Below are 22,987 nucleotides of genomic sequence, written 5' to 3' on the forward strand. Positions count from 1 at the left end.
AGTGAAGATAGAGAAAATATGACAAGGGAAACATACTTGTGATAGCTGGCACGGTCCCACTTTTCAAGGACTAAATAGTAACCCAAGAGATGAATGAAATAGACTTCCCTAATGTATAATTTTCAGCACCAGGGTGAACATCTTCAAACTTGAGGGAGAGATAAGAGAGGCATAAAGGAAAGTATAAACATATTTAATGGTTGGAGAAATAGCATAATGGTTATGCAAAGAGATTTTCATGCCTGAGGCTCCAAAGGCCTAGGTTCAATTCCCCACATCACCATAAGCCAGAGATGAACTATGCTTTGGTAAAAGAAATAATAATAACAATAATAATAATAACAACAATAATAATAGATGGTCTTTATACACAGTGGAATACTACTCAGCTATTAAAAATGGTGAATTCACCTTCTTCAGCTCATCTGGAATGGAGATTGAAGGAATCATGATAAATAAGTCAGAAATAGGATGAATATGGGATGATCTCACTCATAGACAGAAGTTGAAAAACAAGATAAGAAGGGAAAACACTAAACAGAATTTGGACTGGAATTGATACTGCACCAAAGTAAAAGACTCTGGGGATGGAGGAGGGTTTAGGTCCTGAAACATGATGTCAGAGGAGGGCCTAGAGGGGTTTGAATTGCTATGGGGAAAACTGAGAAATGTTACACATGTACAAACTATTGTATTTTATTGTCCTTCAATAAATAAAAAAGATAATGAAAAATTCAATAATAATAATAACACCAAAGCATATGCTTTAAAACAAAATATACCAGCTAAAGAAAACCAAAAAACAAAAATTGCTTGTCTATTGCAATTAAAATAAGAGAGTATATTTACATAAGAGTAATACATTGATGGAGTGACACAGAATACTGGCTCAGTACCTAGCATTTATTCTTGGGAAAGCTGGAAAAGGCTGCGTAAAGCAACTGCACTTCCATACCCTACAGAAATGCAATAGCTTACACAGTAGACTACATGGTTTTTGAAAAACATCAACATTCACATGGTCATATTCTGACCATGTAATTATTGTAGCATCTAACCACGTTGACTTTAAGGAAACAAATTTGGGAGATGGAATAACACAAAGTAAAATGAAGTAGAAGAGAAGGCAGAAGAGTAGTGAGTCAGAATTAAAGTACAGTTTGAACAGATATACTTATTTACTAATATTCCTTATGCTGGTCCTTGTGCTTGGCACTATGTGTGCTTAACCCACTGTGCTATCTCCCGGCCCCCCATTTGCTAATATTTCTGTTTAGTGTTTTCCTTTCCTCTACAAGAGATAAATCATTATATTTCTCCCCCCTCCTTGTTGGAGGGCTTTATTTCTATTTATTAATTTATTTATTCTTGTTTATAAAATTACAATATATAGTTCCACATGACACCTATCACCAAAGTCCTGATCAAGTTAAAGCTTTGCTAAAAGTTTATTTTTCTCACACATTTAAAATATTTAACTGTTATTTTTGAAATTATGATATTCCAGCATTTATAGTACTCTGTCAAAGTACAGTGTGAGTGGATTGTTCACATCAATCCTCAAGATAAACTGCATTGGAATATAACTCCATGAAGGCATGAATTCATCATATCTGTTCTGGACTTACTCTGGATCCTTGTTGCTTGAAAGTTTGTAGGTATTCAATAAATATCCAGTGAAGGGATGAACAAATGAGTAAGCCAAAGAAAGAACCTACCAGTTAGGTAATATTGCAATTCCCATGTTCTTAGACTCAAGGTAAAATGGTCAATTGATGGCTGAAACAAGATCTATGGCCAGACAGGCTTTTCCCAACAGCAATGTTTACTATTGTGTAAAGGTATTGCCTGTGTTCGAATCACTGGAATTGTTGCTCACTGTTTGCTTTAGGAAAGGGAGTAACTCTTAAGCGCCAGGCAACAGGCTTGAAATTTAAGGTTACCCAGTGTCATTTGGACTCCAAGCCCAAAACCATACCATAGATAAGTGTGGAATTAAACCCTTGAAATCTTATAATTTTTTAAATTATATTAAATTACTAAATTAATAAAAAGAGAAAAAATAGTATAGGCCCTCCCCCAAAGTGAGAAAACTAAACCAGCAGGGCAAGTTAAATAAATAGTAATGCAAGGGAGAAAGTACCCCAATTTCAGAGAAAGGCAAATAGAAGAGCCAAGATTGGCCTATGACTTTGAACTATAACCAACAAGATAGTTCCAAAGTGTAGGGGAAAAAGATGATATGATGCAGACCGGAATCAAGTAGAAGATGGGTGTGGTAGGAGGTGATGAACATCATAATAATTACCTCAAAGACCAAGCGTGCTCTTATAAACTAGCCAGTATATGATTTGTGGCTAGGTTAGTCCAACTTAATGTGCCCAAAACAAAGCAGACAACAAGAACAAACATGTATTTTTATTTGACTTTGTATAGAGGCTAGCACAGTATCCAATCAGTGACACAAAAGCAAGGGGTAAGGAAGAAGTTGGTCTCCAGCTTGAAGTCCAGTTGAAAAGTGATGATGGGGGCAGGTGGTAGCACAGTGGGTTAAATACACATGGCATGACCCAAGGACTGGCTTAAGGTTCAATCCCCTACTCCCCACCTGAAGGGAGGGGTTGCTTCACAAGTTATGAGGCAGGTATGCAGGTATCTAGGTATCTATCTTTCTCTCCCCCTCTCCACCCTCCCCCCGTCTCGATTTCTCTCTGTCCTATTCAACAACAGCAGCAATGACAACAACAACAATAACAATAACATCAATAGCAACAAAATGGAAAAAGATAACCTCCAGGAGCAGTGGATTCATAGTGCAGGCATTAAGCCCCAGTGATGACCCTGGAGGGAAAAAAATGGTGATAAATTTGGAAAAGTGCAAGTTGTTTTTTCATACATTTCTTTCTTGTACTGTTTTTTGCCTTGAATCCTCTTACTCTCTTTTACACAATATTAAAGGTTTCAAAGGATTACTACTTTAAAGTTTGTCTGTAAAATTATACATTCTTACATTCATAGACATTTTCACACAGATCTCAGACACAAACTACAGGCTTTAATTCTGCAAATTTTAGTTAGACTTTCTCTGTATATTTTTTTTCTTCATTTTTAAGCCAAATAGCCAATAAATGCCGTTAAATCTGGCTTATTTTGCATTTTGGCCTCTCACCATCATTCCAAGCAGTTGCACCAACTGGGTGACCATCAAGTCTTTATTTCACTAAATCCCAGCTTTCCTTATGCCAAGGTCCCAGATAGTCTTGTGTTAGAAATGAACCTCTTTGCAAAAGTCAAGAGGAAAGTCCAAGCATCATCAATAATTTGAGCTATCCATTCCACAGTGATATTCTGGAGGCCAATTTTTTCTGTGCCAGCAAACTTAGAACAGGAATGCAAATGTTTAGCTCTCTGTTAATTATGTAATTGAACTATGTTTTGTCCACAACACAGTGCCCTAAGGATGCACTGTGCAGGTGGATCTGCTGGGCAGTGTAGGCAAAGCCCAGGTTGAGTGTAGAAACGAGACTACCACTTTGCTTTGTTCCAGTCCTAAAGAAGCCACAGAGAGCAGACTTGTATTTCTGTCAGGGGTTCTGGTTTTCCATCATCTATTTTTTATAGCACTGATACTAAACCAGTTGAGGCAAATGAAGGTTATTATTTCTGGCTTGGGTGCATCACAGTGCTGATTTGCTGTCTGTAGGAAGCTGCCTCACTGTTGGGTTTTAACCTTTACCATGGGAGACTCATTTCCAGAAAATGTAAGTGTTTTGAGATCTGTTATTTTAAAAATATAGCTTGTTTACCACCTATAAGAGGGAAAGGACCACATGATAATAAGATGGGATAGGGATGAAAATTTTATCTCTGATGATTTATGGATGGTCATAAGTGGGTTGAAGATGAACAGAATAATTTGCTGCTTCCTCCAGTTTCTCGTATTATTTCTCATCTCAGAGAATTTTGATTGATTCTGCAATTTTGTGACATTTAAGAGTTAAGCTATAATGTGCTCTTTGAAAATGTTTGTGTGTCTCCATTGTTACGTGCTCTCCAAATATAAGCTTATACTTTTCAATTTTTATGAGTGATAAAGATTTTCAAACCAGGAAATACAGAGGAAACCATTTCTGAAGAGCTGTAAGTCCTTCTGTCCTAAAAACATACACAAACCTTCTGAGAGAGCTTTAAAAAATAAAAAAAAACCCAGCTAACTAGCAATAACATTATTTATCAACATAGAATCATTTTTGCTTACAGTAGCTCTCATGATTTCCTGTCAGTGGCATGTAAGAATATTTTAAGTTTCCCAGTGTTACCTTCAAACCTATAGAGTATTTCAGCACGTTGTTAGAGGTTTTATGAGAGCCTAAGTGGTACAATTTATATCTCTAGGAATATTGATCACATTTTTAGGTGTAGAGTTATTACTGCTTTTTCAAGCATGTTTCAGTTTAGTCACATAGTCTTAAGTCTAAGAATTTTCAGCATTTTGATTTTGTGAATGTAATCAATGTTTGATTAGCAAAAATAAAATATAAAAGCCAACTCATATAAAATGCAGTTTTCCAGTGTTTCTGTATGTCTGTATTTTACCGACAGCAAAATCAATAGGACATCAGGAAAGGAAACAAGTCAGTTTTCTGGTTGCATTATTCCCTTCCTATTAAGCTTGACAGTCAATTTGCAAATTCACACTTTTTTTAATGCTAGAGTTCTTGAAACCTTGACAGCTGAACCCTTCTAATTCCAGTTAATTATGCAAATGGAAAATGGAACCCAGAAGGTGCCCTTCCTTTGGTATTGTTTCCAAAGTAGGATTTTAGTCAAAGACAGAAGTTAATTCTTCTTTAGTGTTTTCAAGTAAATATATTGGAATACTGTAAGGAGTACAATGAGAGAAACAATAAAATTGAAAGTGTTACATTAGATGGGCCTGAGTATTCCACTGATAATCACAAAAATTCAAAGACCAAATGTATAACCGAAATTAATTTAACAAAATCACAGTGAGTAAGGATACTCCCTTAGATACTCTGACAGAATATTTCAAATGCCTTTTCTATATAAAGAAATGTTTAATCTGATAGAACTAGTGGCATTTTTATATCCCAGAAATATAATTTATTCTTGGAAAAGAAAAAGTCTTAGTCATGCAGCCAGATATGGAAAAAAATATGTAAAGGGTAACATTTTTGGCATGAATTAGAAAGAAAATAGTTTTTTACAAAACACTTTGGCAAAGCAGAAACCTAAAAAATATTTCTAAACTTGCCCAGTAGCAAAAACCACACAGTGTTTTGCTTTTTCTGTTATGGAAGAAGGAAAAATCCTGGGTTGGGATTGGCTTTATGATTCCTATCACTTCACTTCTCCTGACAGGGATTATTAGTTCAATTAACTAAACTTTGTTTGGAATGCCTGGTCTGTCATCTGTTCTATACAAAAATGAAACACATGGCATTCTAAGAAAGAACTCAAAGCAGCCAATTTCTCAGAAAATATTTGAATGACCCTCAGAGGTTAACAACACAATCATTTATACAAGAATTACTTTAAATGTGGAAAATGTGTTCTTCTAGGTTAGCAAGTATCTGCATCTACTAAAATCTGCACATAAACAGGCTGCCTTGATTTAATTACAAGTGCGGGCAGATATTGGAAAAGAAGACATGGAAATCACACAAAATGTACTGTTACAATTTATTTATTTAAAATGATTTATTTTAAGAAGTGAGAGAGACAACAGTACTGCTCAGCTCTCACTTATGGTGGTGCTGGGGACTGAACCTAGACCCCTGGGACCTCAGGCATGCAACTGTCAGGCATGCAAGTCTGCCTAATTACCACTGCCTAATTTCTCCAGCCCTATCATCTCTTTTTAAGTCTACTTTTTTTTCTTAGTGTTTTTTAACCCAGAGTATGTTGCATGAAATACCTGCATTGAGATTATTAAGCAGTTAGAGAAATAGATCTTCTAAACAGGCAAGTAAGTCACTTTATTATTTTTTTTATCTCACTTAGATATTTGTTTCTGTATGCTAAGTAGAGAGTGGAAAGGCTTTTCTTTCTTTCTTCCTTCCTCTCTTTCTTTCTTTCCTTTTTTTTTTTTCTTACCAGGGTTATTGCTGGGTCTTCATACCTATAGAATTAATCCACTTATCCCATTTTTTTTCTTTCTTTGTTTTCTAATAGAGAAGGAGGGGGAGGGGCAGGACTGGGTGGTGGCATACTTGATTGAGCACTCAATTTATACAATGCACAAGGACCAGGGTTTAAGCCTGGGTCCCCAACTGCAGAGAGAAAACTTCACAAATGGTGTAGCATTGTTGCAGGTGTGTCTCTGTCTCTCTCCCTATCACTCCCCTCCCTCTCAATTTCTATTTATCTCTATCCAGTAAATAAATAATCAAAATTTAAAACAGCGAGAGGGAGGTAGGGAGGGAGAAAGAAAGAAAGACACCTGTAGCACTGTTTCACTGTTCTTGAAGCTTCCTCTACTACAAGTAGGGACTGGGGGCTTGAACATGGGTCCTTGTGTATGATGATAACCTGTGTGCTCTACTAGGTTTCCCACTGCCCAGCCCTGGCTTCTTTACTGAAAGAAAACTACTGTGTTATTAGATCTATTTTTTTTATTTTACCTTAGGTCTCAGCCTGAGATCTAGATATTTAGAAAGCACATAGAAGCTGAGTTTATGGATATTTCCTTTATCTGTGCTTATGTCTGTGATTCTGTCAATTTGCTCTACCAGAATGTAAAAGCTCATCAAGGTGCCCTTGCCAGGACATGCTCTAGTGGCACCCAGTGCAGCCCAGCTTCCCACCAATGCTTCAGAATCAGGATCTTTGAACTATTAGGGATCGGACAGACTTATCTCAACTGTTTTTAAAAGACAGTGTTTTGATTTGCTTTCATATTACATATTAGCATTCCATCCCTCTCCAACATCCTTGAGTGTGTGTGTGTGTGTGTGTGTGTGTGTGTGTGTGTGTATTTTAGAGAACTTCTCAGTTCTGGCTATTGGTAGTGTCAGGAATAAAAACTGGAACTTACATGCAAATCCTGTGCACTGCCACTGCACAATTTCCCCCCGACAAAATTTAAAACTCCCATTTTTTAGATAGGTAAGCAGCTTAGTGGTGGAGCAACTGCTTCACACGCATGAGGGCTTGGATTCTATGCATGGCACTGTATGAAAACCTCAAAGACAATATCATTAACCATTAACGAAAAAGAGAATAACTTTGTGGACAGTGAAGTAAAATTCTTACTCTCTCTTCATCTCCCCTCACATACAAAATAATTATTATTACGATAAAATTTTACAAACTGGATTATGGTTGTAGTTTAACTGTAGAATGCATGTATGAGACCCTAGGCTCAATATCCAAAACTATATAAACTTCATTCCTTTTGGGTTTTACCTGTATTGCCAGCACAAGTCTCCCTAAACAGTACAACCATTCTAGGGGAAGAAAAAAAAAGGCTGAAAGGAGAAGACACATTCTTGACACTGACTGAGGAAAGAGGAGCCTCTGGCTCCAGATAAATCCTGTTCATTGTCCTACCAGTCTCCCACTCTCCTCAGTTCTGGGAACAGAGAGCAGCCACCACGACTGCCCAGACAGCAGCTGCTGTTCCTACCAGACCTCTTTCAGCCCCAAACCTGAGACTTGAAAGAAGTGGAAATTCTTCGTATAAATGTCAAGTCAAAACAATCACTGGAAAATCAACCCCTCCATCTACCTTACCCTGAAGAACAGTGGAAGAAGCAATGCTTTTTAAAGCACTTAAATAATTGTTGAAAGAAGAGAAACCGTGGGCCATCTCAATGCCAGTGAATGTTGCCAGTTCTCACCTTGGTTACAGTTCTCTACTAAAGGAGGTTAGGAACTCAGAGTAGCAGACGTTACTGAGAGCCACCCCTAACACAGATGTTTTTATTTTTGCTTCACATTACATGCTAACTTGAAGTAAAAAAAAAAAATTTAATAATGGGAATAAAAGAAGTTATGCCAGTGAGAGTGGGATTGCTATGTAAAATGGATGAGGCTTTTATTTTGGGAGAACTTTCAATTTATCTCATTAAGAACTACCAGTTCCTGATTACAAGTCAAAGCCAAGAGCAGGTCTTTGTGTGGATGGTCTGTCATTTCTCCCTGGTGGTGTGGGACAAGTATTGGTGTACATAAATGAATGAATCTTGACTAAGGTCCTGTGGGCACTTGGGGTTGAGTAGATTGTGTTAGAGTGACTCTTGACTAAAAGACTCTTGAAGAAAAGAGGTGTGTGTGTGTGTGTGTGTGTGTGTGTCTGTGTCTGTGTCTGTGTCTGTGTCTGTGTCTGTGTGTGTACCACCATATATATCTTTGTCAATCAAGCATTGGCTTCATTTGAGAAAGATATTTCATCTTAAGGCTTATATTCAGACTGTTCAGAAAGTGAATCAGATCACTAAAAACTAATGTGATTAGTCAGTGTGAACCTCAATTTTTTATTGAAGCACATTTTTTCTTCCTACTGTTTGTCCTGTCTTAAGGTCTTCTCAGTAACTTCCAGAATACCCAATTCTTCCTGGAGTAGGTTTCTTTTTTTATTTCACTTTAATAGTTCCAGTACACTTGTGGACCAGGAAAGACTTTTGTGAGAAGGAAAAAGTAGTTTTATTTGTGCTCTTGATTGCGACCCCTATGCTAAAACAAAAGAAGAGCAAAACAAGCTGAAGTTCACCCATATTTATACTTCATGTATATATGGGAAGGACAGAAATTCCAGAGAAAAAATTAATAGTTTCTTGAAGTAGACTAAAGTTCAGGCTTAAGTAACATCTTCAAAGAGAAAAAAGGGAGCAGATGCAAACCTCTTAGGTGAATGGGCCTTTGGAAAAATAGAAGAAAATATAATTTGTGACAGTTTATATATATATGTTTTCAACTTCTAGCTTTCTCCCTGGGACAGAAATCAACCCTTTCTGGTTGGTGAAACTCAGTAGGAAGGGATTTGTGACAAATACGTTCCTCCCAGAGGAACTTTCATTATACCAAAAAGGAGACTTCAGAGAAAGCCTCTCTCTGCATCTGCTATTTTTCAAAGGTCTGTAGTACAAAATATTTTTGAAAGTGTCATTTTTGAAGGTGACATATCCAGAGTTTTCATCTGAAATATCTGGGGTTTGTAACATTATATAGATTTCAGGTATACAACCTTATAATTCACACCTGTGTTTTACTGCATTATGTTCCCCACCATAATTCTATTTTCCATCCACCATTATATTGGTGAACTTTTTAGCTTTTGCTCTATTTTTTAAAAATTTTTTTATTATCTTTATTTATTGGATAGAAACAGCCATAAATTGAGAAGGAAGGAGGAGATAGAGTCACCTGCAGCCCTGCTTCACCACTTGCAAAGCTTTCCCCCTGCAGGTGGGGGTCAGGGTCTTGAACCCGGGTCTTTTCGCACTGCAACATGTCTCTCAACCAGGTGCACCACCACCCGGCCCCAGCTTTTGCTCTTAAGCCAGAACATTGATTTTCTACTTGTTGTAATCTCATGATTTCCTAAGGTACAAAGCATACTTTTTATTTTTTATTTTTTCAGTTCAGCACAAGCCCAAACTCGTACAACAACATTTACATGAAGTGATTTTTTTATAACAGCATAACTACAAATATATATATATATATATATTTTCCTCTGAAATTTCTTCTTCGTTCCAGTAACCAAGCACTCAAGAAAGTTGGGATGAGTGGGAGTAGGGAAGTGGTGCAATGGGTTGAGCGCATGTGGCACAAAGCACAAGGACAGGCTTGAGGATCCCAGTTCGAGCCCCCAGCTCCCCACCTGCAGGGAGGATGCCTCACAAGCAATGAAGCAGGTCTGCAGGTGTCCATATTTCTCTCTTCCTCTATCTCCCCATCCACTCTCAATTTCTCTCTGTCCTATCCAATAAGATGAAAAAAAAAAAATGGCCTTCAGGAGTAGTGGATTTGTAATGCCTAACTGAGCCCCAATGATAACCCTGGAGGAAAATAAATAGAAAGGAAGAATGAAAGGAAAAAAGAGGGAAAGAAAGAAAGAAAGAAAGAAAGAAAGAAAGGAAGAAAGGTGTTGACTACAAAAAGAAGTGTCATTGTGTTGTTGGAAACACCACATTAAGATAGTAGTAAAAGGGTGGGGGTAGATTGCATAATGGTTATGAAAAGAGACTCTTAAGCCTGAGGCTCTGATGTCCTAAGTTCAAATTCCTCACACCACCAAAAACCAGAGCGGTACTTTGGTAAAAAAAAAAGAAAGAAAGAAAGAAAGAAAGAAAGAAAGAAAGAAAGAAAGAAAGAAAGAAAGAAGAAAGAAAGAAAGAAAGGAGAAAGTAAAGAAAAGGATTGTAGTAAAAATTAGGAAACTATCTCCACTCCCAAATGTTTAGATGTCTGAAAATAAAGTATTCTGCCCAGAAGGGAAAATATTATACTATGATTTATTTGAAAGTAATCTCCTAGGATATCAAAATAGGATCTTTATTGTTCTCAGAGGATTTCTTGATCAGCAGAAACCTGTATGGATTCTCACTGTCCAATCAGGACCATCCCTTGAAATAGGTCCATTAGACAACTGCCTTGTGAAGCAATTTGAGGGCCCTAACAAGTCCCCACTATCACCCAAGTTGTTTCCCAACACTGCCTGATCCACACTGCTTTTAAATTTCCTGTGACAAGGTTCAACTTTTGTGTAAAAAATACCAATGACTCACTTAAGGTGTTTTACAGTTTGCCTCAGAAAGGACAAGGTGTTCAACTCCTTTTAGTGTGCATGAGAGTCTTATAACAGTCAAATAAGCTATGGTGCCCCATTATGTCACAAGTCGTAGATAATCACTGAGCAGAGCTCTGGCAACTAAGATTGAGTTGCAAAGAAAGGAAGGATGACAAGCAAAGATTCTTTGACAAGGGAGATGCAAAAGGCCTCCTTGCTTTAAGAATTGACTTGAGTAAAGTTTGGTGTGGGGGGCAAGGGGGTTGTAGAGCACTATCTTGAGGTGGAGTAGAAAACTGACAGTGTAACTCTGGAAAGTAATCGGTTACCTTTACCTTTTTATAGGCCCTCCTCTCCCATCTTGCATCATGCAGACTTGGGAAGGGCTAGAAAAACTAAGAGGGGATGGGAAAGGCAGGTGGGAAGTATACTGCTACTATGATCATTGACTTACTGTGTCTTTCCATTCTGTTAGAATGTTGTTCAATAATAGGAAAACCATTATTAGAGGGAGCATTCAATAAAATAGGAACAAGAACAGAGAGCTTCCAAAAACCACACTGCCTGCTGCTTCAACCCCACTCAAGTCCATCCTGGGTAAAAGAGCTCAGATTTACCTTTTTTCATAATGTGAAATTGATTGCAGTATGTGACAAAATAAAAATTATGGCAGGTATTTGTACTGTTTCTTTTTCATAGTTTCCCCCAATAAGAAGGTATCAAATTGTGAAATGAAAATAATATGATCATAAAATTTTGTCCCATCTGATTTCACTGTGATTTGGGGATGTTTTGTGAATGTGGAGCATATTCCACCCACATATTTATTGTGACATTTCTCTTCTAGAGCCAGAATAGGACAGACTCATATACCATTCTGATCTGGGTGCATTTCTTCAGAAGGTACGCTGTACTTATGGGACCTGTAGCTGCCTGGGCTTGGGACAGACACAGAGAAGAGGGGATCAATGCATCTCTTTTAGCCCGAGGGGTTCTCAGTTAAGCTAAGGAAAAAATATATGTATAAACACCAAAGAACATGAGTATACTCTCTGACCTTTCCTTGACATTCATTTCTATGGCCCCAGCAGAATTTCTGTCTTGAGATTCTGCATAGATTCCCTTGACTTAAGCTGATTTAAAGGAGGCCTCTGGGGAAACCAGAGGGAATGAGAAGAGGCGAAAACAGGAAAGCAGTCTGCCTTTTCTCACAGTTATTCTTTTAGAATTCTTTACTATGCCTTACTTCACAATTAAATGTTTTCTTGGAGATCAAAGGAAGTTGGTGAGAAAATGGAGCCAGCCCTACTACTGTCCCCCCAATATTTTTAATATTCTTATTGATTTATTATTGGATAGAGACAGAGAGAAATTGAGAGGAGAAGGGGAGATAGAGAAAGAGACAGAGAAACACCTGCAGCCCTGCTTCACTACTCATGAAGTCTTCCCCCTGCAGGTGGGGCCCAGGGGCTTGAACCTGGGTCCTTGCACATTATAATGTGTGCAGTTAACCAGGAGCACCATGACCTTGCCTAATCCCCCCCCCTTTTTTTTTTAACCAGAGCACTGCTCAACTGTGGTTTCTGATAGTATGGGGGATTGAACCTGGGTCTTTGGAGCCTCAGATATAATAATCTTGTCCCAAAATTTCTTCCTTCTTGCAGCTACTCAGTCATTTTCACATGGCCCCTTCTCACTTGAGGTTGTGCCTCCTGCAGAATCATGGAAACTTCAAGGGAGTACAGAAAAGGTTCTATCACTGCCACCACCACACACTGGATAGTGGAGATATATTAATTTATTCATGAATTGTTTGCTTATTTACTGAGAGAGACCATAGCACCACTATGAGAGACCATAGCACCACTCTTAAGTATGCAATGCTGAAATCAAGCTTAGGCCCTTATTCATGCTAGCTCTTTGCTTTACCTGATGAACTCTTCTTTCCTTGGCCAAAAGTAGAACTTTTAAATTCTTTAAACCATGCATGTTGAATTTTCCGTGGTTCTCCAGATGGCCTGATTAGGCTCCAGAAGTCTAGTTCAGCAAGTTCCCCATTTCCAGTTGTCATTGCCTGCTGCTTCAGAGTAGTGGACCCATCTCATCTGCTAATTCTCAAGCTTCTCAAGTCTCTTTTTTGAAAATCACCATGACCAAGCACTATATATATATTTTTTTCCCAGAACCATACGTTGCTCATTTAATTTATGTGGAAACCATCTATCTAAATCCACCTCCAAGAAGATAAATTTTCTTAGCTCATCTTCCCCTCAGGAAAAATCCTTTCAGCCTTTATATCACAAATAAATAGAAGTCTATAGGACATATTTTAGTCATTGCATTAGTTTCCTAAGCTTCACATTACAAACAAGGTGGCTTAAGACAAAGGAAATAAATTGTCTCACAGTTCTGAAGGACAAAAGTCCAGAATAAAAATGTCAGCAAGGCCACACTTCCAGCTTCTGATGGTTGCCAGAAATCCTCAACATTCCTGGGCTTAGCACACTATTGCCCCAACCTCTGCCTTCATTGTCACATAGTGTTCTTTCTTTTATTATCTCTGTCTGTCTTCAGTTCTCTCTCTTCTTATTAAGGACACCAGTCATTAGATTTAGGGTCCAAATTAATCCAGTATGACATCTTCTTGATTATATCTGCAGAGACCTCATTTCCACAAAAAGTCACTTTCACAGGTACTGGGGATTAAAACTTCAGCCTATCTTTTTTGAGGACACAATTTATCCCCACAATAGACACCATTAGCACATTAGGTCATCTCTAAGCAAGAAGCAGTTCTTCAATAGTTATCATGAGCTCAAAATACACCCTGCAGACCCCAGTCTCAACACTCTCCCCCTTCCATACCCATGGAACTGACCCCCCACTCTTCAGGGAACAAGGTCAGCCAACCATGCCCTCTTGTGTCATTAGCAGGACTGAGCCCCTTGTCCAGGACATTTGATCTCAGAGTGAGATCAAAACACAAGGTGACTAATCACTCCTAACTATCAATACAGCACTTTGATCTTCCTGAATAGTCATCTGGAAAATAGCTATCTGAATTTCTAACCTACAACTTGCTTTTTCCTAAGTACAATGATAATCCTTACAGTAGATCTTTAATATCTTTTTTTGTCACACTTTGATGTCTTTCCTAACCACACACAACATTTTCTCCTAAGGTGAGATTTCTTGAAATTTAATGTGTTCCCTTTATTGTTCTTCTGACTTTCAAGAGCTACATTACCTCGAGTTATTTATTTCCACATAAACAATTTATAAAGTCACCAATCACTATTGAACTTGACATTTTCTGCAGACTTATTACTTGGAAAAAGAAAGTTTGGGCTTCCTCAGTTGTAAATCAAGTTTTAAATGTGCATATCTTTCAAGATAGGATAATTTATTACAGCAACAATTATCTACAGCAACAATCTGTATGATAATTGTAGTCCTTCCTGTGCACACTGGTCTTGATTGTGTAAATAGAAAGCAATAGAGGAAGAATAAGAGAGTTCACTTTCTGAAAGTTAGTGCTAGATTGTAGCATCAGACTTTGTGTAGGGACAGCGAAAGACCTTCCAAAAAACATGTACCAAGAGGCTTAGTTAGGTATGACAGGGCAAAGGCTGTTTATAAATATTTTAATAAGTAGATAAAAGAGCAAGTGATTTGTGTGGTGGTTATTTTTTGCATTATGCTATACACAAAGCCAATTGAAAGTCCTCACTTGCATTAACCTTCTGAGCTGTTTTCCATTGGGAGGAATGTTCTGTTCTAGTTTCTACCTCCTCTTATCCTAGGTGGGCAGCATTAGAAGCAGAGTATTTGAAGCTGCCCAGATAAATATCTGTACTGAAGACAGCTCTATGTATCATAGATGAAGAAAACGATTTAAATTAAGCACTAGGATTGAATTTGTTTTCTTTTTTTTTTCGTGAAATGCTTAACCCTGAGGAAACAAAGCAAAATAGCAAATGGTATGAGTCATTCATTCCCAAATAGAAGAAAACCACCTGTTTTGTAGTCTCTGTAGGAAGAAGACTCAGTAAGAAGATAGCATCAGTTTTTAAAAGTTCAGTATAACATTTTATCAGAAACAGTGGCATCCGAGCTGTATACTGAGCTGCAGCTGGGTCAGGGTAAAACCCCTCCAGGAAACAGGATGGCTGGTACCTGTTCATCTCTGCCAGTAGACAGGTAAGATAAGTGTGGGTAAAAGGGGGAGGTGTAGCCCCAAGTTAGAGGGACAATGAAAGCCTGGATATCTGTAACTCACTGGCTTCTGAGGCAGGATTTTGAGCTGAGATATTTTCAAGTTCTGGCTTTGGGATAACCCAGTACAAATTGACTACTGACTACGCACCTCCTCCCAAAGGCAGAGTTCATGTGAGGAATCTATGAGCTTTCTTGGAGAGACTGCAGCAATCCCTTCAAAAACTTCCTGTCAGAAATGCTGCATCATCACTTTCCATTTGTCATTTGTACAGTGTATATCTGGCTTTATTTTTGAATCTCCCTAGGTACGAAAACACAACTTAGTAAAGTTTCTCAGTTGTCCTGCCAGTGTCGTTGTGAGTGGGAAAAAGAATGGCTCATGCAAGAGAGAAGGGAGTGAGTTTTGCAAAAATTTAATTGGCCCTTGAAACAGAAAAAAAAAAAAAAAAAGAAGAAGAAGAAGAATATTCTGGATATTTTCAGATTTGTTAAAATTCCTAGTGATTTTTTAATTAACTTTGAAGTATTTCCTTTTTTTTTTTGGTGAAAAAGAGATACAGAAAGAAAGCTACTTAGAGAGAGAGAGAGAGAGACTAGAGTACTGTTCAACTCTGACTTATGGTGGTTCTGGGAATTAAACCTGATACCTTTGATGCTTCTACTATGAAAACCTTATGGCTTAACCATTATATTATCTCCACAGTTCTCATAATGACACTTTAAAAAATGTATTTATCTTGTCTGTATTGATTTGCATCTTGAATTTTTATCTCATTTTGTCCAGAACATTTTTCCATATCACTAAGTAGTCTCTGAAAGTGTAAATTTATTAGCAGCATAGGGGGAGTCTTACAGTAAATTGCAGCATGCCCCAATGGTAGAATATTAAAATTTTATTTCCTAGTGATAAAGTCCAAAATTCTCCTATGTCAAATGTTGCATTTTTTAGCTCCCTGAAAAAAATGTATGTTATACTGTACATTAAATATCATGCTATTTATTCCAAAATGTACATCATGATCTTTCTAAAATTAGTCAGAGCCATCTGCAATGTGAGTCATAAGACAAGAAGAAAAATGGAAAAATTAATGAAGCACCTTCCAAGAAAACTAAAATTCTGCATTACCCATGCTATTTCACAGATTTAAAAAAAAAACACTACAGATCTGAAAATTGTGTTGTTTCCTAAAATTAACTTACCCACAGAGTATTCACAATTCAAGTGCCTATAGAACTGAAGTCATCAATTTACAGGATGATCAGGGAGGAATAGTCTCCCCATATCAATTTCACACAGATGAGGCAGGCAAAGAAAGCTCTAGGCACACAGTTCTTCCTTTTACTTATAATGAAAATTCAGAAAATCCTTTATATGATCTTCAGAGAAGAGTCCTCAAGGAGAGTGATTTATTCAGCTGATCCAGAGAAAGATGAGTAGAATGTCAATAAAAGGCCAGGTTTCCTTTGTTTTTAAAAGTACACAGATTTAAATCTTATCAACTTAATACCTAAGAAAAGTTTTATTGTTTGATACCAGCAGAAGTTATTCTTTACCACATAAAAATACAGAGGAGCAGGAGATAAAGAAATATTCCCATGAATTCCTTAGGAAGATCAAAAATTATCATTCACAGATTATTTTCATCTGCTACTTCCAGTGCTAACCATTTCACATTTATTACTTGTCACAACTAGTAGCCAGCAGATATCATCAACTCAGGAAAGGAAAGTTGGAGGGCCACATCACTCATTCTGTTTACTCATTCTGAAGGATATATTGGCCTCCTGTGTGGCCAGCACAGTTTGCATGCTACACAATAGAACATGGTCATTGGCCATCAGCTTTGCCTTTTCATAGAGTCAACAGGACCTGGGCGTTGCAGCTGTCCACCATTCTCCAAACCTCTGAAACTCAACACTAAAAGTGTGGCTTAATGAGAAACTGGAAGAGCTCATGGGACACAAATAATAATAATAATAACATTGTATCTTCATTTACTTTCTTCCTAATTTAAGATTCATCATGATTGACTTTAGAATTAGGAATTAAAATGATTATTCCTACTGTGTCTTCTATTATGATGCTAGGTAAAATATTTAGACATATGAGCTTTGCTGCATCATCAAAACTGCATCATCAAAAACAAACAAACAAATAATGTCTTATTGACCAACAAAGAAAAGACAAGCATGCTTACAGAGTAGAAGGAGTGAAAGAAGTTTTTACCTAAAATACAGTATTCATCACAGTTGCCAGAGTTAGATAGAATAGCAAAGACAGAATCTTTGAAAAATATTTTCAAGTTAACACCATCTATAAATATACTCATTTCTTGGCAAGTCAGATGTCCTTTATCAACCCCTAAGACAGGTAAAACATTTGTCTAGGTGACAACTAAAGGAACCAGAGCTTTGAATCATGGATTCTTGGCCATGTTCTTTCTACCATATACAGATAGCTCCTTTAGGGCACCCAGTCACCATTCAGTTGTATCACAACTGGTCCCTATGATGGAGGAGAGAACTTACCTGAGTCTTATACTTGGACTGGTTGGGTAGGTCCAGAGAACCAGAAACCAAGTACTTTGTTCCTGGAATGTAACAATTTCATTTAAGCATTCAGTAATGTTCACAAAAGGTTTCCCCACATATTGTCTAAAACTCAAATTAATTATAAAAAAATTACCATGTTTAGTTCAAGTATTTTTTAATCTTGGATACTTAGTCATGGGCTATATATAATTAGTATAGATTTAATCTTAAAAGTCCATCGTGTTTTCAATAGAGTTAGTCTTCAAAGAAAACATAAAATTCCTCTGGAGAAGATTCAGGACCAAACACTAACCAATAATTCTAAAGAGTGATTTAGGCGGCTTTATTTAGATTTAATTTTTTTCCTGAATATGATATTCCTTTTAAAATATGCGATGAACTTGATTTATTTTAAAAAAACTAATCAGAGTAGTATTGCTAGGAAATCTAATTTCATTGTTGCACAATGGCTTAATAATCTTAATAAAGTTTGTTTTCCTAATGAACTCACCTATTTAAAAGAGTTTGTTGAAATGAGACCATCATTAGACTTTTTCTTTATGTGAGTGTGGTCTGATAAAAAGGATTAATTTAGTAAATAGGCAACAAAATTGTTGATTTTCATTAAATTAAAAAAAAAAAGGTGGCCAGGTGGTGGCACACCTGGTTAAGTGCTCACATTGCAATGCACAAGGATCTAGTTTCAAGACCTTCATCCCCACCTGCAGGGGGAAAGTTTCACGAGTGGTGAAGCAGGGGTGCAGGTGTTTCTCTGTGTTTTTCCTTCTCCATCTCCCTCTCCCTTCTGAATTTCTCTCTGTCTCTATCCAATAATAAATAAAATAAAATAAAAATATTTTAAAAATAAAATAAAAGGCATTGAAATAAATAAGACTGACTCATCCCACACAAGACTATAATAGTCAATTACTGAATTTGCTACAAATCTTCATTCTTCTTGAACGAGAATGTTATTACTTTGATAATAAGTCATGCAATATGTTAACTCTGACACCTATGGAATTAGCTGTAATTGTGACCATATAATAGAATCATTAGTCCAAACTGGACATTCCTTAATAATCTGTCCACGTTTTTCAAAAGAGAAGATAATTTGTTTTGATGAAGCTCTTCGCAGCACATCACATCACTGTTGATTGAAATGAGTAACTCATTTACTAACCATGGAAATAATGCCAAGGACTGTGATGGGGTGAATGTGTGTGTGCTTTTCCAGATGCTACTGCTTTTGTGGAAGCATCTGTTCAGGGATCCAAATCTACTGGTAGCAGGCTTAATGTTTCTAAAACTCAGCTCATTCCATTTTGCTTTCCTGTCACTTTTCTGTTGAATTTCTATAATAGCCTCAAGTAAACATGAAATAAGGCAACTTAATACCTCACTCTCAGAACCCTATGTTCTTTCCAGAAGTGTTTCTCATATTTAAAGATGCATGTCTAAATAAAAGTGCTAAAAACAGACCTTCTTCCCAGATACATTTCTAGTCCTTCTATTTTTGAAATCCCTGGTCAGTGTCCAGGCTCACATACTATATTTATATGTATGCATTTCTCATTGGCTTTTTAGCTAACTTTCTATAAACTTATTTAATTATCCATAATTTTTTATATTTATTTATTTCCCCTTTTGTTGCCCATGTTGTTTTTTATTGTTGTAGTTATTGTTGTTATTGATGTTGTTGTTGTTAGATAGGACAGAGAGAAATGGAGAGAGGAGGGGAAGACAGAGAGAGAGACACCTACAGACCTGCTTCACCGCTTGTGAAGGGACTCCCCTGCAGGTAGGGAGCCGGGGGCTCGAAGTGGGATCATTATGCTGGTCCTTCGGCTTTGCACCACGCGTGCGCTAACCCGCTTCACTACTGCCCGACTCCCAATTATCCATAATTTTAATATAGTAATATATATTTATAAGATGTTACAAGAAAATAAGTATTAAACCTATTATGCAAGTAAGATGTGTATATATATATATACACATATATATCATAAAATTTGTGTATTTTACTTATTTAAAACTATAATCTGTTCATTTACCTGTTCCTATCATGTAAGCCTTGTTAGAGTAAATATATTTGGAGGTTGGCCTTCTAAAAGATGATTTATGAAAACTTAGAATGTTATTCTATTTAAAGTCAAATTCTAATAATATGCTTTCCTGATATTCAGAGACTACTTGATAAAAGCCCAATATGTATAACATACAATGAAGAACACAGAGATGAATAAAGCATGTTCCCTTGGTAGGAAAAATAGCAAAATGTTCTTGCAAAATCCCCAAGTTCATTAGCCCCAGTCCCACATACAATCACCATTATTCAGACCTGAGCAGTACTTTGTTATCTATTTATCTATCATCTACCTATCTGATTCTCACTCCCTCTCTATCTGTATCTCATCTTTAAACAAATTAAAGAAAGTTAAAAATTTTTTTAAGAAAGCATGCTCCTAGTTGTCAAGAAAACATGAACACAAAGAACATAAATGACAATATGAACTGTAAGTTTGAGTAGGACAAGGAGTTACATTACTTTAAATGAGAGAGTAGATTATATATATATATATATATATGTACTTTGAGATGTGCCTTTGAGAATGGATGTGACTTTTAAAGGAATAGGAAGATCATAATAGAAGACACATCACACACACACACACACACACACACACACACACACACACACACACACACACACACAGAGATGACTCAAACTCACATCTGCCTCAAAACACCAGTCATATGTGCCTGCAAAACAGGGACTTGTTCTGATTATCTTGGCACTCCTAAGGCCAAAACAATGTCTTGACACTTGATAGGTTTCTAGTTAAAATGTGCCAATTAAATTCAAATAAAGGTTAAACCATGTCATGTGTATAAAAAGGAAAAAGCAAAACAGCCAGTTTGACCTAGCAAAATATGAGTTGAGAACTAGAGTATAATGTCTTGAAAACTAAGTTGAGAACATAATGTGCTAGGTTTAGTTTGAAATTTATTAACAAATAATGCAAAATCACTGGTCCTTTTCAAAAGATTGGCCTTCAACTATTGCAGTATAGAATCAAAGAGAGACAAAGAGAAAAAAGGAAGAAATAGAGGGAATACTAGAGACAGTAAAACCAATAGTGATTATTTATTTGATAAAATAAAATTTAAATGACATAAATCTTCAAATTAATAGCAGTAGTAGTAAATACCAAATGAGTAAAAAATAAATAAAAAGCAGTAAAAAATAAATAAACTCAACAATCTCTTATATTTAATCATCCAGGCAACAAACTGGAACCTGGACTAATTACCTCTTAAAACTCAAAAGTTGTCATTTCTAAGCTTATAAATTAGGTGATTGAGATTTGGAATGATTAAGTAGCTTCCTTAAGGTAACTCTGCCACCAGTTATATTAGGATGCCATGTACATTTTTTTTTAATCCTCTGGAATAGTTCTACATGGTAGGTGCCAAAGATACATTTAGAACTTTCTCAAGTGCAGCTTCTCTCTTGAATACTAATGATTAGCTATATTCTCCAGCACCATTTGTAATAATTACAAACTAGAATCGCTGTACCATGGTGCATTTTGTAGAACTATTAACATCCTTTTGTAACTAGTGACAAATGGCAGGCTCTGATGGTTTGTTGCTGTTGACCTCAGATGGCTGAAGTTCATTGTAAAGATTAACAGGAAACATATAAAAATAGGTGTCCGCATCTTTTTATGGAACCAGCAAAAAACTTGCTGTAATTGCTATTTTAAAGAAAAATCTTCTTTAAAATATAAAATGATAATACAATCCTATATGTAATGCACATTGATGCCTTTAAACCATAATCCCCCAAAATATTTAAAATAATGTTTTTAAAAGGAAGATTATATATATGGCATATGAGGTGTACAAAGTGCTGAACTAGATGCAAGGAAAAATAAAAGGCAAAAAAGAAATAAAATTAATGTGATGGAACATGAGTCAGCTTACCTAGTAGACTGTACACTTTACCATAATCTAGGGCCTGGTTCTAGCCCCCAGTATCCACATGGGAGCACTATGCATAGGATATCCTTTATGAGCAAGAGAGTGGTACAGTAGTACTTTGATGTCTCTCCTTCTCTTTCTCCCTCTCTCTCACTCACCCTATACCTACAAAAATAGTAGCCTTAAACTCACAGACATGCAGAGGAGAAAAATATTCTAGCATTGTTTAAATGTTTTGAGAACATAGAAAGAGTAATCACAGTTAATATACATTCAGTGAACAAACTGGATTTATAGTTCCACTCATGTTCAAGGTTGCAAGGGATACAGGCATGGCTTCAGAGATTATTTTAAACTATTGGGAGTAGACTGCATGTTATGGGGTTAGAATAGATTAAAATAATTTCATTAAGAAAAAAAAAACAGAAAAAGTTCATCTGGGTGGTTGTTGAGGGGTAGGGTGTGTGCCTTGCATACACGAGACCCTGAATAGAATAGTGGAGTGGTACTCTGATCTTTCTCTCTCCATTAAAAGCGCTAGAAGACAGAGTAACTAATCCAAAGAGAGGGAAAACATAATGGATGGGTGGAATAAGGGGAAATGAAAATTGATAAGGAATTCTACACCTAGACTGGAAAAAGAAGTCAGACTATATGATTGATACAAGGTTATGCTAAATTGTTTGAAACTGACATCTCTGAGGAAAGTAAGTAACTTGATTTAGATTAAGGCTATAGCATAATTGGGCTTGAGACAGTCTTCAGGCCACAGTAAAATAATAGTGAGGGCTGGCAAAAATTGTCCTATAGACCATTATTTCACCAATAAAGGGAGGGAGATCCTTCTAGAAGCTATAAGAACTATTAACTAACTGCTCATTCTTGGTCTTTTTCACCCACCATATATGAAAATGCTTCCAAGTATTTAGTATGCAGTCAAATGTTGCCTATAAAACTTAAGATATAAATGCATAGTGCCCCCCCCCCATAAAACACTAAACCATTGAGGCAGGGAGAAAGCAGGAAGGGAAGGAAGGAGTGAGAGAAGGAATGAAATAAGGAAAGGAAGGAAAGAGTGAGAGAAGAAATGAAATAAGAAAAGGAAGAGGGAGGGAAGGAGAGAGGAAGGGATAGAGAAAAGAAAAAAAGAGGCAAAGTTGAAAAAAAAGAAATATAAATTAATAAATCCAAAATCTTTTTAATACTAAGTATCCTGGAATCTTAACTATACTTGGACATAAAAGTCATGAAAAATTAACTGTAGCAGGGTAATTGTGAAGTGGTATGTAGCACACCAGACTTACATGTCTGAGACTCCAGAGGTTCAAATTCAGTCCCTATCACCATCACATGCCAGAGCTAAGCCAGTCTCTATCTGTCTGTCTATCTATCTATCTCCCTGAAAATTTTTAAATAAAGCATCACCCCTTCTGCTAAGTAATAATTTTATATTCTCTGGAAACCAACTCAAAATAATTTTTCATATGAAAT

At 36.6% G+C, this 22,987-nt stretch overlaps 1 protein-coding gene across 23 annotated transcripts in view; it reads left to right on the forward strand.

Moving 5' to 3' along the window:
• SORBS2 (sorbin and SH3 domain containing 2) overlaps window positions 1-22,987 on the forward strand; it is a 248,101-nt gene that overhangs the window by 76,659 nt on the left and 148,455 nt on the right. Inside the window, exon 3 of one of the 23 annotated variants that reach the window (XM_060183700.1) lies at window positions 11,604-11,659. The exons of the other annotated variants lie outside the window; for them this stretch is intronic. The gene's annotated coding sequence lies outside the window, so the exon portion shown is untranslated. The remainder of the gene's footprint in view (window positions 1-11,603; window positions 11,660-22,987) is intronic. 23 annotated transcript variants of the gene reach the window in all.

The sequence above is a fragment of the Erinaceus europaeus genome, chromosome 2, assembly GCF_950295315.1.
Source record: "Erinaceus europaeus chromosome 2, mEriEur2.1, whole genome shotgun sequence".
NCBI lineage: Eukaryota > Metazoa > Chordata > Mammalia > Eulipotyphla > Erinaceidae > Erinaceus > Erinaceus europaeus.